This window comes from Haematobia irritans, chromosome 2 (assembly GCF_050003625.1).
Source record: "Haematobia irritans isolate KBUSLIRL chromosome 2, ASM5000362v1, whole genome shotgun sequence".
NCBI lineage: Eukaryota > Metazoa > Arthropoda > Insecta > Diptera > Muscidae > Haematobia > Haematobia irritans.
The window spans coordinates 78,780,960-78,793,488 of NC_134398.1; positions in this window are offsets into that span (position 1 = coordinate 78,780,960).

Sequence of the window (12,529 nt, forward strand, 5' to 3'; positions counted from 1 at the left end):
ACTAACCACTGTTATGGTCATCAATAGATAAATATCCATATAAGTTATATTTTTATAGCATAACTTGCGGCGCCCACGAACCGAATAAAGAAAGTTTATTTAACAGAAACAAACATTTAGTTTGGCACCGTGGAGCAGTGGTTGCAACGTCCGACTTGCATGCCAAGAGTCGTGGGTTCGATCCCTGCTTCGACCAAAGTTTTTTTTTTACATATATTCCAGATATGTTCGGAAGATTCCGAAAAAATGTTCAACATTACATTGTAGTATATTAAATTTTGAACTGTAAAATGTGTCTTATTAAAGACCTAAAGTCAGAAAAGAACAGTGTTTGATATAAACGAAATGGACTGTGTTGTTTCAAAAAAAAACTTTTTTTATTGAAAAAATAAAAATTTTGTAACAAACGAATTTTTTTGGTGATAAAAGTTTAAAATTTTAGAAGCAATTCAAAAAACTCTAACAAAAGAAAAACGTTTTCGGTACACGTTTTCCAAAAGTTTTTTTCTTTGCGTGTGCATGGTTTTAAGCTGAAATCAAAAAGAACAACAATGATTAAGCAAATAAAGCATACTCCTACGTGGTCAACATGCACTCGGTTTTGCTCCCCATTGTACGTCTGCAAAGCATTGTATATAATGAACGAATATTCTTTTATGAGACATAATTTATCTCTTTAGCTTTGTCGAAGAATGCAAAATAGTTGTAGAGAGAGTGTTGTAAGTTGTCGGTTGTTTCCCAGCTTAGGAAATGGCCAAAAAGCGCGGTTTTCGTGGTTAACCGAAAATGTCAATTTTTGTACTATCTGGTTTCGGTTTTGGACAACCGTAGTCTAAATGAATTTTAAAATTTGAAAAATGTTTTAAATAAAATATTTGATTCCACATTGTTTGTATTACAGAAAAAACTGCTGAGAGTGAGCCAATGAAAAAGATATGACAGGAGATACAATTAGTCAGAAAATTATGGATATTTTTTTATGGGCTACTCATTATTAAATTGTTTTAATAGCCTGTAAAAGAGTCAAAGTTTATACTATTCTTCCCAACAAACTTCCTTACAGCGAAAAGTAAATGGTAAACAATGATTGTTTGTCTAAAATTTCACTTCGGAGGAACGATGTTTATTGCGTTACTATTGGTACATAAATATGGTCAAATGGTAGCTAAGGCATAGTTATCACTTGTATTATTTGCTTCGAAAATCACATCCTTTAAAGAAATAAAAATGTCTTTGGCACTATACAAAGCTCACCTTTATTTAAAATTATTTCATTTAAACTTTCACACTCACATTGTTTAGAGTGAAGCATTTCATCATAATTCTTAGCACGCTAAACCATCTTGAGAGTTTAGCTCCTAATAGAAGTACTTTATAAACAACTTGTTAATTGATGTGTAAATATAAATTAAACAGCAATTGTATAAATTCCTCTTCCCACTTAACAATATTTGTAATTAATTCAACGCAAAATGCCACTTAGAACCTATAAACTTTACAATTTACTGTTGAACACTCAGCGGACACCTCTATAATAAAACACCAAGACATCTTTTAGGGCAGAATTAACGCATACACTTGTGGCAATAGAAATTAGTTGTTTGATAAATAAACGCGCTTTGCTCCATGAATCAGAAAAGCTCCATGAAGTAGTTGAATAACATGGCGCCATACACACGATTACCAAGGTAAGAGCTAAAGGTGAAGAATGCGTTAATATTTATAATTTCAGCGAACGACATGAGTAAGTAATAGGATACCTAATAAGCATTATACATATATGTTATATGGACAAACTGGGCAAAATCGGTTGTTACACCCAAAACATCCTTTCCTCCGAAATGACAAAAATCAGATTATATACCTATATAAGCCACTTTTATATAAATAATTATGTAGCGATAAGAACCAATTTTACCATGATAATTTAAGGTTAACATTTTTACCCTCCATTGCATGATTTAATTTGAGCAAGGATAAAACTTTTTTTGGTATGTTAGAATTGTTGTGTATGGAGTTATAATAACGTAAACCAATTTTCGTTTAACTCTGATCACTGGAGGAAAAGTTACGTTAAATAGCATATATGCAATTTCATGCAGATAATTAATTTCTTTAGTGTAGGTATGGAAGCGAGTAGAGGTATGGAAGTGACACGAAATTGTCGTGACTCACGCCTGAGTCGTGAGTTACGCTGATGGTAACGCCGTGAGTGTGCGTGACTGTGTTGCCAGGTTGGGGGTTCCCCCAAATTTAGGGGTTTTTCACGTTTGGGGGTATTTTTAGGGGTAACATTTCTTTTGGGGGTTTTTAATAAAGTAAAACAATTCTCAATCAAATTCGGAAAAATTCTTGCATGAGTTTGGAGAAAAACATACGGGGAGATCAACACATATCCCTAGATATAAGTAAGTATGCACTAAGATTGCATTCGCTACCTTTTTCAAATGCTTCCCATGAAAGGGCATTTCTTATATTCGAAATGGTTAAAAACAAATTAAGGAGTCGTATGTTAACTTTAACAGATGAAATCATTTTGAGAGTTAAATATTCTCCTCATTATTCCTTACACTTATAAGTGAAACGATTAAATTATTTACTATATTACATGTTAGCCTGATACCGAAACAGGCAATTGACGTCCAAATGCATTATATCTAATTATACAATTATTTTTCGAGCTTTATGGACAGATATAGATTAAGGAACAGTCCAGGCGTGTATAGATTGGTATCTGGCGTTTTCTTTTCAATGGCTCTATTAACCATGTTCCTTAATCTATATCTGTCCATAAAGCTCGAAAAATAATTGTATAATTAGGTTAAATTATTTACTTTCAACAAATCATACACTGCAAATGGAGAAAATTTAAACTTTTTGAATGTACATATATACTGAATTTTACTTTTTGTGTTTTTTATGGTATGGTATATAAACGGATTTTTAAAATCAATGTGAATTAGAAGATTTATTCATTGAATTATTTTGTCCTATTTGCGTTATGTATTATACATATTACATATAGTTTTTTTTTTTGTAAAATTGAATTTTTTTTATTTTTTAAAAAATTTGGAAGCCCATTGTTTACCTACTTGCATTATTAAAAATTTGAGTCACGAAAATAATATCCTCATGAATGTGCGTGAGTAACCAATTACGCTCACGAAAATAATCGCGCTCTCCAATATAAAACGCTTAAAAGTTAAATTCATTTACAATTTTACTGACACCTAGGATATTAAGAGTTTAATAACGCTCTCAATTTTAATCGTGCTCATGTTTTCATGAGTCAGGGTATTGTTCGTGAGTCACGAGTGTGCATGAGTATAAATTTTCTTTGCGTGAGTGTGCGTTAGCGTGAGTAGAATATTACTCACGTGCACACCTCTACTCTATATAACACGTAGAGGAGGAATTTGACCAGATCAAACATGTTTTAAGTGAAAATTGTTATTGCTGGATGGGGAAAATAGAAAAATTTTACTAAAAATATGTTGTTTTCGCGCCAAAAATAAAATGTTTACAAAAATCGTATACATAATTTCCAATAATAGCATGGTTGTAACAAACATGTTACATGTTCCCCATCGAAAACTAACGTTTTACTTTTGAAACATGTTTGAGGTGATCATATTCCTTCTCTGGCTGCAATTTTAAAAGGCAAACTTTTTGGATTCTAAATAATTTCTGCCTTTTTGATGCACAGCTAGTTACGCATTTTTTTCATTTAACACAAAGGAAAGTGAACTTGGAGAATGCAATCCCATAAAAGTGGGAGTGTTTGGCGAGCTTCGCCAAATCCAAACAAGAAAACGACTACTTAAAAAGAAGAGGATAACGAACAGAAACGTTTTACGAATCGTTACCGGGCACCTAGAGTTGGGGGCACATTTGTGCCGAGTAAGAGCAGCAGATGATTGTATATGCAGCAGTATTTGGACGAAAAAGATACGTTGGAATTCTGTTTATGTCAAATGCAAATCTTTTACAACATATAGAAACCACCATATCGGCTAGATGTAATAAAGAATTAAGAACTGAAAACTGGTTTTGGTATATGTCAGCCTATATGACACGCGGAAACCTGAACCCTCTATTTTTGACTAAGTTAGGTTAGGTATCGTGACGAACCAAAACTTCATTTTCACTTAGACTTTTCAGTCAATTATGATACACTGCACAGTGATCGATCCCTTTGGCCAAAAATAAAAAATCAAAGCTATAAATTTTTCAAAAAGTGTGGCATCACTGTTTCTTATGCAAACAAGGTTTTACAATGTGTATTTGTTTTTGTTTTATTCCATCTATACTCTTTAAGAACGGCTTCAAAAGAGAGAGAGAGAGAGCAAGTAAGCAGTTGGTTATGAGGAGAGAAGAAGTATAAAATTAAGTGCACTTTTAAATAAATAAAACAAAAGAAAGAAAAATTATATCGAAATAAATCGAAATGAATATTGAACTAAATGGTATTAACTATATTTTATAATAAAACAAGTATATACAGCACTAAGTTCGGCCGGGCCGAATCGTAAATACCCACCACCATGAACCAAATATTAGGGTTTCCTTTGAAATTTCAGGATGGCTTGAGGACTTGAGAACACTTCCCGAAGATAAATTTAAAGATTTCACCTATGAGGACTATATCAGATTCTGGATTTATAAGAACCATTTTTGTTTGAGTTTTAGAGGAATCATTAACATCTCTTGTAAGTGTGCAAGAAAATTATAAAATAACGTCTTGATTTGAAATACTAAATCTGTAGAAGTAAAATCTGGTAATTTTACATTGAGTTTCAAGCAATTTTCATGTTCAGTGTGCCTTCTACACCCTCAAGAAGTGAAGTCGGTCTATATGGAGGCATTACCAAATGGACCGATAAATCTTAATCCGATACACGTTTTTGAGAGCCTAAAATACCAGAATATTTACAATTTCAGGGAAATCAGATAAAAACTACGGTTTCTAGAAACCCAAGGAGTTAAATCGGGAGATCGTTCTTATGGGGGCTATACTAAAATATGGACCGATACTCACCGTTTTCGGCACACCTCTTTATGAACCGAAAATACCTCTAGATTTCCAATTTCAGGCAAATAGGATAAAAACTTCGGATTCTAGAAGCCCAAGAAGTAAAATTGGGAAATCGGTCTATATGGGGGCTATACCAAAATATGGACCGATACTCACCATTTTCGGCACACATCTTTATGGTCCTAAAATACCTCGTTTTATATGGGGACCATACCAAAACATGGACCGATACTCACAATTTTTGGCACACGTATTTGTGGTCCTACAATACTTCTAGATTTCCAATTTTAGGTAAATTGAATGAAAACTGCGGTTTCTATAACCCCAAGAAGTAAAATCGGGAGATCGGTCTATATTTCGGGCTATACCAAAATATGGATCGATACTCACAATTTTTGGCACACGTATTTGTGGTCCTGCAATACCTCTAGATTTCCAATTTCAGGTAAATTGAATAAAAACTGCGGTTTCTATAAGCCCAAGAAGTAAAATCGGGAGATCGCTCTATTTGGGGGCTATACCAAACATGGACCGATACTCACCATTTTTGGCACACCTCTTTATGGTCATAAAATACCTCTAGATTTCCAATTTCAGGCAAATTGGATAAAAACTACGGTTTCTATAAGCCCAAGACCCCAAATCGGGAGGTCGTTTTATATGGGGACCATACCAAAACATGGACCGATACTCACAATTTTTGGCACACGTATTTGTGGTCCTACAATACCTCTAGATTTCCAATTTCAGGTAAATTGAATAAAAACTGCGGTTTCTATAAGCCCAAGAAGTAAAATCGGGAGATCGCTCTATTTGGGGGCTATACCAAACATGGACCGATACTCACCATTTTTGGCACACCTCTTTATGGTCATAAAATACCTCTAGATTTCCAATTTCAGGCAAATTGGATAAAAACTACGGTTTCTATAAGCCCAAGACCCCAAATCGGGAGGTCGTTTTATATGGGGACCATACCAAAACATGGACCGATACTCACAATTTTTGGCACACGTATTTGTGGTCCTACAATACCTCTAGATTTCCAATTTCAGGTAAATTGAATAAAAACTGCGGTTTCTATAAGCCCAAGAAGTAAAATCGGGAGATCGCTCTATTTGGGGGCTATACCAAACATGGACCGATACTCACCATTTTTTGCACACCTCTTTATGGTCATAAAATACCTCTAGATTTCAAATTTCAGACAAATTCGATAAAAACTACGATTTCTATAAGCCCAAGACCCCAAATCGGGAGGTCGGTTTATATGGGGACTATATCAAAACCTGGACCGATATAGCCACCTTCGAACTTGACCTGCCTGCAGACAAAAGACGAGTTTGTGCAAAATTTCAGCGCGATTGCTTCATTATTGAAGACTGTAGCGTGATTACAACAGACAGACAGACGGACATCGTTATATCGTCTTAGAATTTCTCCCTGATCAAGAATATATATACTTTATATAGTCGGAAATCGATATTTCGATGTGTTACAAACGGAATGACAAACTTATTATACCCCCGTCACCATTCTATGGTGGTGGGTATAAAAATTTATAAAACTTGTTTTAAATTTGTTATAAAATCAATTTTTGTCAGTCTCATTGTTTCGTGTTCGTTCGTTCTTATATGTAGAGTTTTAGTTGTGTTCCCCCCTGAAGTCTTCAATGGAATTTTTATGGTTTATTATTTTTATCAATTTGGAATTACAAGATTCCAAATTGATAAAAATCAGCTGCTTTCTTTTGCCCCTCTTTGTGTTATCTCCCTAATACCGAAGTGGTCTTGTTTCTTTATATCCAAATATGAATTTTTGTGTGTTGTTTGTTAACACTAGTTTACACTGAAAATGTACATTTGATGACTGTTCTTATGTATTTTGATCTGCTGAATTTGAAAATGAGGGTTAACCGTTTTTGAGATATCCCGTTATTTTTAGTTTTTCTGACTTTTTTCGCTAAACAAATTATACCTCGAGCTAGAAATGTCCGATTATATCGTTGTTTGTATTTGAATGCAAGGTATTGAGATATCGAACAAACGTGTATAATACGATCTATGATAAGTTAAGTGGTTCAAAATATATGAAAATAGGGCAAATTTTCAAAACAATCTTGTTTTACAACTTCATGAAAATCGGATAAAAACTACTGCCCTTGGAGAAAAATCGTGAGATCGCTCTATACGTGGGCTATACCAACACATGAGCTGATTCACCTAATTTCCGTTATATCTATTTGTGATCTTAAAATAATTCTAGATTTTAAATTTAGGCAAATCGGATAGAAAGTACGTTTTCTAGAAGCCCAAAAAATAAAATCGGAAGATCGGTATATATAGGGGCTATACCAACACAAGAACCTAAAACCATCATTTTCTTCACACCTATTTGTTGTCCTAAAATACCTCTGTATTTCAAGTTTAAGGCAAATCGGATAGACAATACGGTTTCTAGAAGCCCAAGAAGTAAAATCGGGATATCGGTCTATATGGGGGCTATATAAATACATGGACCGATAGACTCAATTTTTGGCACTCATATTTGCGGTCCTAAAATACCTCCAGATTTCCAATTTCAGGGTGGAAAAAAGTAAAATTGGGAGATCGGTCTATATGGGGGCTATACCAAAACATGGACCGATACACGCCATTTTTAGCACACCTACGTTTGGTCCTAATATACCTTTAGATTTCAATTTTCAGCCAAATCGGATAGAAAATACAGTTTTTAGAAGCCCAAGAAGTAAAATCGGGAGATCGGTATATATGGGGGGCTATACCAAAACGTCATCAATCAATCCCATTTTATCATTAAATAGTGCTGACATAATTATAAAGCCGTGACCGAAGTGGACTGTAGTATGAACGTCTGTTTATCACTGAGTGCAGTTCGATTCCATATTAAGCTATATAGTCGAGTTCGAATGGTCTTTCACCATAATGTGAACCATTTTAAGGAGCTTTGAAACATCTAAAATTGTCACCAACATTATTGACAGGAGATAGACCACCGCAGAAAAATTTTGAATCCATTTAATTTATCTATCACGATGAATAGCATTGTAGATGCGCCTAATATGTAGATGCGCCAACAAATCAGCAGCCTGAAAGTAAACAGAATAATTCGAATTTAATTTTGTTCAATTAAAAGTTAATTTTGTTAAACATTACCTGCATAGAATATCAATTTAAATTCTTACTTCCAGGTTGCAGATTTTTAATCTTCTTTTGCAATTGTAGTCTTTTAGCATAAAAAGGTGTATTAGGAGCTCGGTAATTTACTTTCAGTAACAACTCCTTTCCAAAATTACCACACATTGAAATCGTCTATTAAAATTTGAACCAATCAAAGACAAAAATAATGGCAAAGCAATATAATATTTAGTATTATATTGATGATGGTTTGCAAATTCTGGTAATAGAAAAATATAAATGGAAAATACATATTTTTATTATTTTCGGATATTTTTCATATTTTTAAATCCAAAAGAAAGTAGTAGTAATTAGTATTAAACAGTAAGAATATTCAAAAAATTACCATTACGAGACCTGTCTACCTGCAAGTGAAAAAAATAATTTTTAATAAATTGAAATTTTGGTTTTATTAAAAACGGACAAAATACCGTTTACACTGAAAAAACAGTGAACCCTTTTCCATTGCAAAATGAACTAAACTGTAGTAATATTGACCATGATTTAGCCCTTAAGATTTTTTTCAACTTGTCTAGTTTATAATTCTCTTAAATTTTAGTTAATCTATAACATTGTATTTTAGTTCATTTTTACAACACCATAAGATTTATATACCCCTACCAAGTTAAAAAGTCAGTATTATTTTGGTTTACTTGCTTATTTTGTTGGAAACCCGATAATAAAAATTAGTTAAAAGTCTCTTTAAAATGCCGACGACTAAACTATTTTTAAATCAATCATTCCGTAGTACAGAGAAATTAAATCCAAAAGAAAGAACTTGTTTACCATTACATAATTCATAATTGGATTTTAGAAAACTAGGTGTGAAAAAATTTACAATTTTTAAACATAAATACGGTGCCAACCTTTTGATTGCAAACATATTTTTATATATTTGATAAAATGATGGAGTTGATGGGATTGATTGGTCAATTTCACGAAATAAAATTGCTCACTAAAAGAAATATATTATTTTAGTCCGTTTAATGTAAAAAGGCTTCAATCGAAAACGGTATTCACATTTCACAATTGCATACCTTTAATAAACGTAGATTTTTTCCATTTTTACAATACCACAAAACACAAATACATGTAATGTCAAATGCGTTCTGCCATATATTTTTTCAAACCTTTACCACGTGGCCATTTGTTGTTGCACTCTTTATTTATTTCAACCGCACGCATAGAAGAAACATGATTGTCACAATCATATTTGAAGAGCAAAATAATATGATAGGAGTTATTTTTGCGGCGACCATGTATCATTTTCACCTGTAACCATGTTTGCTCAGTGAACATGGTTCTAAGAAAAATATAATTGTCCTCATCTAAAATGTTATTATATTGATAAAAAGAATTTTGTTTGAATGAAAAGACAGTGGTCACGATTTCTTTTTTTTTTTTTTTTCTTCTAGTTAAAAGAACATGGTCACAACCTAAAATGTTTTGATCTTTATGAAAAGACTTTTTTCATCGTCGGAAAGAGGACGCCACTTGAGAAAAGAAAACACAAAATTAAATTTATTTATTTGTTTCTATTTATTTATTAACTAATTCATTGTTTATTTGTATTTATAAGGCCGTTCAAGCAAACATCATATATTTTTACACACTCTATTATATTTCAATTTCAATTCAGTAATTATTCCATATTTACATCGTGCCCATCAAACGTACAAACGCAGATATCATGTAACTGCAAATAAAAATAAATGATACCATATAGCAAAATGCAGAACAAAAAACAGGTACATTTTTTCAATTACACGTTCCTTGTTTGTCTTTACATAAAACCACGTGCCACTTTCTGAATAAATAAATTAACACAAAACACAGTAAATCCGTATTCGCTGTCCATTCCAAGAAACAATCACACGACTGACGCGCAAAATGAAAATCGTGTGTACCTGTTCAATGTTTTTATAAAATTCTTTTCGCTGCACACAAGTTAAAAAAATTAAATGGTCACGAAAAAAATGTAAATGGTCTTTATGGCCATGTAACGGTTCTAGACATGTCTATACTTAACCTATAAAAATACTTTTTTCCCTGTAAACAAGTAAAAAAATTGAATGGCCAGGTACATGATTTTCCCGACCATTTAATGGTCTCAAATTCTATCATTTAAATTATAGAACATGTTTGCGGTACACCGAAAAAAAGTTTACTATTTTTTATGAAAAATGAACTAACCCATAGTAAGAATGACCATGATTTGGCGCCAACGATTTTTTTCATCTAGATAAGTTCATGATTTTCTTATAAATTAGTTCATGTATTACATCGTATTTTAGTTCATTATTACTATGCTGTGGAAGAATATAGTTAAACTCATTCAAAATATTCCTGCTATCCGGAAAAATTAACAATTTTTTGGGAAACCTGTATTAAGAAATTGGTTTGAAATAAACTGTTTGTCGGTATAATTTTCAAAAAAGTAGAGAAATTGAGGAATCAAAAGTACAAAAAGCCTGTATACAACTAAGAAATTTTTCGTACAAAACAAGTCAATTTTCTATAACCACCAGTATTTTATTTCAAAGAATTATTATTATATTACACAAAACTATGGCTTATGATATGATAAAGGAAATATTTTTATTAGTACGTTGGACGCATTTACTTGTCGGTAGTTAGTAATTGCTTCTTCAAAAGAGTAATATTCTATGTTATTAGGACTAAACTAATTAATTTAAATGTCCATGTTTTCTATCCATATGAAAGATATATGTGGCATAAGTTGCTATATTCAATTGAATTGTCCAATTTCATCGATTTTGGCTAACTTTTGTAGGGCGGATTTGGCTTAGAGGCATCTGAAGTTATACAAAATATAAGAAAAATATTATTAATTAATTAATTCTATCGTTCATATTGATCTTTAACTTACGGTTTTCAAGAGTATTTCCTAGAGCCAATAAGGATATCAGCTTAATTAGTATTAAACAGTAAGAATATTCAAAAAATTACCATTACGAGACCTGTCTACCTGCAAGTGAAAAAAATAATTTTTAATAAATTGAAATTTTGGTTTTATTAAAAACGGACAAAATACCGTTTACACTAAAAAAACAGTGAACCCTTTTCCATTGCAAAATGAACTAAACTGTAGTAATATTGACCATGATTTAGCCCTTAAGATTTTTTTCAACTTGTCTAGTTTATAATTCTCTTAAATTTTAGTTAATCTATAACATTGTATTTTAGTTCATTTTTACAACACCATAAGATTTATATACCCCTACCAAGTTAAAAAGTCAGTATTATTTTGGTTTACTTGCTTATTTTGTTGGAAACCCGATAATAAAAATTAGTTAAAAGTCTCTTTAAAATGCCGACGACTAAACTATTTTTAAATCAATCATTCCGTAGTACAGAGAAATTAAATAATTAAAGGAACAACAAACCGTGTTACTATTATGAAAATTGTCATACAATAAAATTTAATTTTCTTTAAGTAAAAGTACTTTATTATAAAAACTTTTGATGAAAGTTCTTAATACAATGTTTTTGTGAATAAAAATTATGACCACGTGGAACAAGAAAGTAGTTTATTTTAACTAGCTTTTTGAACATTTTGACTTTTCCTTAGTTTTTTATTCATCGTAAGTATATTTTTCACATATCTTGCTGAAAAAATGGAAGGAATAATGAAAATTTTTAAAAATTAACTTATAATAAAATATAATTTTTTAGCTCTTTAAATTAGCTTGTAACTTACCATATTTGGGGGCATTTTATTAAATGGTCTAAGGAATTCAACTTTTCTTAGATAAACGTACCTCATAAAGTTTGTACCTGAAACAATTAGAGAAATAATGAATTAAGTAATATATTAACTCATAAAATTGTGTTGTTATATATTAACTCATAAAATTGTGTTGAAGGACATAATACAATAAATATTCTTGTTAAATGAAAGCCAAAGTTTTAGTATAAAACTTACCAATTCTCTATTACAATGTACGCTGAGGTTAAAAAGTTATCGAAATTCATTTGGGGTTACTCTGAAATTAAATATTTATTTTTTACATTAAAATCTAATTAAAGAAATAATATGCATAAAAATGTATGTAAATATTCTGGTTAAAAGAATGTTAAAGAAAGCTTACCAATTCATAAAAATGTTTCCAAATTGTTATTCTGAAATTAAATATTTGTTTTTTACAATAAAAATATTAAATTGGTTTCCAAAAATATTTGATGAAAGTAATACTAAAATAAGGTATTAAAAACCTGTAATTTTGATAATAAAAACGTCATAAAAAACGTAAATATTCTAGTCAAAAAAAAGCCA